Source organism: Lolium perenne, chromosome 6, assembly GCF_019359855.2.
Source record: "Lolium perenne isolate Kyuss_39 chromosome 6, Kyuss_2.0, whole genome shotgun sequence".
Lineage (NCBI taxonomy): Eukaryota > Viridiplantae > Streptophyta > Magnoliopsida > Poales > Poaceae > Lolium > Lolium perenne.
Genome location: NC_067249.2, coordinates 231,927,348 through 231,933,465, shown reverse-complemented (window position 1 = coordinate 231,933,465; position 6,118 = coordinate 231,927,348). Strand labels below are relative to the sequence as shown.

Genomic DNA, 6,118 nt, shown 5'->3' with positions numbered 1-6,118 from the left:
TGTGCAAACAACTTTTAGGTACTTCTATACTCCTATATAGTAGTTTTTCTTGTAAAAAATTAGTAATTTGTATATATATGTTACTACCTCTGTCCATTTTTTGATGTAATTTTATTGTCTAAATTCAAATGTATCTAGCCACACTTTAGTGCATAGATATGTCCGAATTTAGACGAACCATCCGACATCTATTAATGAACGGAGGGAGTATTATATATACAAACGTATCTCTGTATCTGTGCTTTTGAAAAATCGACGTATTGCGGTATTCATATCCGTATCACCGTATCCGAGAAATCTTGATCGTCGGCTCACTACCTCTTTCCGTGGCACTTTTATTGTTCTGCGAGTCTTCCTCGGTTCCTCCGATTGATCTTTTGTTGATCATCAACAGTTATATGTCCTCTTGCATGCATCTTTCTTGCTTTTTTCTTCTTCTTTTCCCTACTAGTTCCCTAGACGGTACTAGCCTAGGTGTTCTCCAATCCCAATTCCTAAATTTATTTAATTGTGTTGTACTTCTATTCATCTCTTTTATAGAAGATTGATTGTGAGAATATTTTTGAAGATTTCATTTCGAAGGTTGAAGATACTCTGATATTATAATAATTGAATAGTCAAAATTTTCTAATACCATAGGGCTCTGTTTTAAAGTTTCGCACAGGGCCCCGGATTTTGCCGGCTCGGCCCTGTTGCCCGGGATGCCGTTGAGGAGGATGGTCATATGTGGGGAACAATGCTATTGGTAGTCAAATATTGCTGGCAAACTATAGCGGATTCTTCTAGGAATATGTTCGGGAAACAATCATGCCAACCGAGTCGGTGAAAGAGACGTTGACGAAGCGATGATACAGTGGGTAAGTGTCGAATTATGACTACACGTTCGGTTTGCGTTGTAAGGAAAAGGCAGCCAAAAAAGTTTGCTCGCGAATGATGAATCCATGTAAAGAAGTGTGATTCTATTTTCTTCATAAGAGTACAGATATACCTAGTACGTCATGAAAACAAAATCAACAAAACGCTAGCTAGGTACATCCTTTTCCACACATGAAAAGGCTGGAGCAATTTCAGTTCCTACGGGGAGCAATGCATACTATAATCAGCATGGCAACCATAAAAATATAGTTGAACAGGGTGTAGATTGGGGAAACTCCAGCTTTTGCTCGACTTTCGGCGATCACCGTCGTCAGAAGCATGTACATCACCGCAACCCCTGCAACAATCAGAGGCCTCCAGATCGCATCCTCCCAGCGTAGATACACACCAAGGCCCCGGCGCGCCGCTGCCTTGAGGTTTGCCAACGCGGTCGACGCCTCCTTCTCCGCCACGGTCGACATCTCGTTCTCCGCCGCTGTTGACATCTCGTTCTCTGCCGCTTCTCCTCGAAACGTTTCTCTTTGTTGTGTCATCCTCGAATCGAAACTTTGATTTGATTGACAAAAAGCAAAGGAGACTGCCGTAGTCGATCGATTGTGTTTCGCGTGTAGGGTGGGCTAATTTATAGATACATGAGGGCATAAAGCATAGTAGCGGATTGGAAGCCGAAACGGCAATGGATGCCGGAGTCCATCTCGGTCACGAGCGCGCTGGACGCCGGTTCCGAGTATGCACCAGCTCCGGTTTGTCAAAACTATACCTATCCTTCCAGTAAAATTGGCTCTAGCTTTTTTTTTTTTGAACACAGGGAGGGCCTAGAAGGCCCTAGAAACTGCATTAATGAGGAGCGGTGGGATTACAAGTTACACCGAGGGATTCAAAGAGAAATAAAATTACGAAAACACCCTCTAGTTTTTCACAAAGGACCCTGCAAAGAAATGTGGAAACGCCATCAAGTCCTTCTCCACCGATGTTGACGAAAAGCTCGCCGCCATGGCCACCCAAGCCGTCACCGGGAACAGAACCACTTGGGACAAGGCAGGTGATGGACGCCTTGACGGTGCTGAGGAAGATCTTCCCCTCTGGCTCTCTGGCCTGGAGGAAGTAGTTGAGGTAGCACCGGCAGTTTGCCGGAGCCAGCGCTCGGAGCGGCCGCCCTTCGGCCATGAGAGTCGGCGGCAGGACGGCACCAGGCCGTCGACGAGTTGCCGCCGAGGGTGTGCTCCCGATGATCTCCTTGATTGCAGCTGTTGGATGATCCCGCTTCCCAGAACTGCAACAAAATCCAGGATCTTTCCCTCTGCCTTCCCCATCCCCACGATGGGCAAAAGTAGAAGAGAACCAGCAGAATTCGCCCGCTCATAGCACTCTGCGCCACGTTAATGGCGACGATGCCTCGGCTGCCGAGCGGCCGCCCACCTCCGCCAACCACATTAATGGCGACGCCACGCGTCCTGCGGCCACCGCATGCCGCTGGCCTATATAAAGGGGGCGCGCGTTCTTCTTCCTCATCCACTCCTCCAAAGAAACCCTAGCCGCCACAAAGCTCGACCGTACCGCCGCCTAGGTGTTCCTGCGATGCAGCCACTACCACACCGACGACTCCGGCTCCGACACCGATAGTTAGAACGTCGAGTGTTCTTTCTTTCCAGCGAATCTAGCTACGGGCCAGACGAAGCCAGTAGTCGAGGTTTCTGGATGTTCGTCTCATCGGTAGAACCAACAAGGGCACCATCTCCTCCCGCTGGATTTTCCAGTTTGGGTGATTGGGTGTGCCCTCGAATGTACTTTCTTGGCAGTGAACATACGGAAATCAACACAACTGGCTTCTTTTTTTAAATTTTTTTATATTTGTGTCGACCATGGTTCAAACTATGTGTTAGTTTGTGTAAACCGTGTTCCAAACTATGTGTTAGTTTGTGTAAAATCATGTTTCAAAATGTAATATTTGAAATTATGTTTAATTAATGGAGAAGAGAAAAAAAAGAAAAAAAGAATTAATGCGTTGCCCCACTGGAGCAGACCCCAGACGCAAACGGACGCACGGACAAAAATGGTCATTTTAGCGTCCGCAGCGCGATGTAAACGGACGGTGGCGGACATTAAAATGCGTCGCGCCGCTGGAGATGCCCTAATAGTATAATTTACGGAGGGGCGCGGCCACAACCTAGAGCAAAATTAATCCTCGTCGGCGGGAGCTTCAGGGCGCAGCGACGCTGGCGCGGCGAGGACAATAGTCCTCGGAGAGGTCGAGCAGGTCTACTGGCTCGAGCTTGACGAGCGCACCAGATCGGCGCCGCTCTGCCTACTCCGTCTCCCTGGCCACACGCGCTTCAATGAGCGTGACAACCCGGCGCCGCTCCGCCTGCTCGCGGCTAATGTCCGCCTCGCACGCAAGCTTGGACTGCGCACATCACCTCGAACATCAGGTGCTCCTTGTCGGAGTCGTTGGCGTAGTCGACGGTGACGGTAGCACGTGGGAGGGACGATGTGCTCCACTCGTCGGAGAAGTGCGGAGCGGGGGAGCGAGGCTGCGCGAGAAACCGGCGTGCGCGTACCTGCAGATGGTGGGATAACACCAAAGAGACCTCGGAAACGCGGCAATGATGGTTTCGACAAACCTCCCAAACAGAGCGGTGGCCCGGCTCTGTTGGCATGTCAAAATGTTTATCCTGTTGATTCAGTGCATACAAAATCAAAGAATAATCAGGACACCGCGGGTTCTCCATTTGTTTTCCATGTCACTACATTCAAAGAAAATTCGCAAACTACATTGATTTTCTTGTTCATTCAGCACATAACAAAAAATACTGGAAGAACACTTCATTCACAGAAAACTCACTAAGCTTTCTGCTAGAGCGGATGATCAAATCAGATCAGAATATGATGGACTGAACTAGGATGTAAACTGATCGGATAATCACTTCATATTTGTTAGCATATTATTTTTTGGATTTGGAGAGGAGCGGACAATGACCGGATGCAGATTTGAAAGCGGATATATTAGAGTACGGATTCAGATCAAACACATAGCGGATTCGGACTGGAAATGGACAAAAATTATCGGATAAAATGTGTGCAACATGACATATTTTCATCCTTGCAAACAGTACGAATAATAAATTATTCAGACTGGCAAGTCGTTCAAAATTTCACCAATATGAAGATCATAGTACTTAATAGTTGATAATTTTGAAATAAGGAGTATAGCCCTAGCCTCACACATATCCATAACTGATTGGGAGGATTCTTTTAAAAAAACGAGGCAAAAGATTTACCTCATTCATTAAATAAGGAGTTCAAGGTACAACAAAGTCGCCGAAGCGCCAAAGAAAATTGAAAAAGATCACTTTTGCAAAATTACATTCCTCAAGTGTTTTGTGCCCGCGGTGACCCATATGCATAGTCTAGCCTCGCTCTTAATGATCTCGAGAAGCACCGTTGTCGGGACGGATTTGTTGTTGAAAACTCGTATGTTTCTTCTTTTCAAACCGTCGAACTCACAAGCATGATGAGGGAGGCGATTACCTTCCGTTGCGGGACGTGGATGGATATATCCGGCGCACAAGCATGGGGGTGCCCGTTAGGAAGCCCAAACCACCCTTTGATCATCTCCGAGCGCCGGTGCAGCCGCATCCGCTTCATGGACTGCACCAAGAAGCTCGGCACCTTCACGGAGGACAACGTGGGGCTCCAGCGCCGGATCGTCGAGCGCTCCGGGCTCGGTGAGGACATGTACCTGCCCGAGGCTGTGCTCAACATCCCGCCCAAGCCGTCCATGGCCAACGCGCACAAGGAGGCAGAGACGGTCATGTTCGGCGCTTGCGACCAGCTCTTCGCCAAGACCGGCGTCAGGCCCAAGGACATTGCGATCCTGGTCGTGAACTGCAGCCTGTTCAACCCGACACCGTCGCTGTCCGCCATGGTCGTGAGCCACTGCAAGCTTAGCGGGAACATCGTTAGCTACAACCTGGGCGGCATGGGGTGCAGCGCGGGGCTCATATCCATCGACCTCGCCAAGGACCGGCTCCAGGTGCACCCCAACACGTACGCCGTGGTGATCAGCATGGAGAACATCACCCTCAACTGGTACCTCGGGAACGACCGCTCCATGTTGGTGTCCAACTGCCTGTTCCGCATGGGCGGCGCCGCCATCCTGCTCTCCAACCGGCGCTCCGCCCGCCGCCGCTCCAAGTACCAGCTGGTGCACACGATGCGCACGCACAAGGGCGCCGACGACAGGGCCTTCGGGTGCGTGTACCAGCAGCAGGACGAAGACGGCAAGACGGGCATGTCGCTGTCCAAGGACCCCATGGCCTTCGCCGGCGGCGCGCTCGAGACCAACATCACCACGCTCGGCCCGCTGGTGCTCCCCTTCAGTGAGCAGCTCCTCTTCTTGGCCACTCTCGCCGCCAAGAAGTTGTTCAACGCCAAGGTGCGTGAAGCCCTACATCCCGGACTTCAAGCTCGCCTTCGAGTACTTCTGCATCCACGCCGGCGGCCGGGCGGTGCTGGACGAGCTGGAGAGCAACCTGCAGCTGTCGGAGTGGCACATGGAGCCGTCGAAGATGACGCTGCACCGGTTCGGCAACACGTCCAGCAGCTCGCTCTGGTACGAGCTGGCCTACGCCGAGGAGAAGGGGCGGATCAAGAAGGGAGACAGGACGTGGCAGATCGCGTTTGGGTCCGGATTCAAGTGCAACAGCGCCGTGTGGAGGGCGCTCCGGTCGGTGAACCCGGCCAAGGAGAGGGACATGGCCGGGAACCCCTGGGCCGACGAGATCCACAGGTTCCCCGTGCCCGTGCCCAGGGTCTCCGCCGTTGATCCCAACAACAATTAGACACGCTAGCTCGTCTTTTGATCGAAACTGTAGCAAGATAGCTTCTTGATTGGTAGTAGAATTAAGCTAGGTAAGGATTTTTCATTGTCTGTATTGTTTGATTCTCTGCTCTTCTGTGATGTGTTCAACTAGTCCGGGGACACTGAGACATATTGTGCTTCAGTTAATTACATTACACTTTTTCTAATCCAACTTGTTCTGGTGTCTTCCTTCTTCTTGGTATGCTTCTCTGTGGAAGTATGCACGTCACAAGTTGTTCAAGAATTATTAGGCACATGCAATCCAGAATTCGGTTTATTCAGAATCCGGGCATATACCTATCTAGCACCCTTTCTGGTACCAGGGCCAATGTAAATGAACTTGCAATGTTCGCTGCGTATCTTGTTTCATACTTGCCATGT

General features: G+C 50.2%; 1 pseudogene; it reads left to right on the top strand.

Annotated features, from left to right (window-relative positions):
- The first annotated feature begins 4,482 nt into the window (after positions 1–4,482).
- On the top strand, positions 4,483–5,717 carry LOC127309996 (3-ketoacyl-CoA synthase 2-like; annotated as a pseudogene).
- The last annotated feature ends 401 nt before the right edge of the window (positions 5,718–6,118 follow it).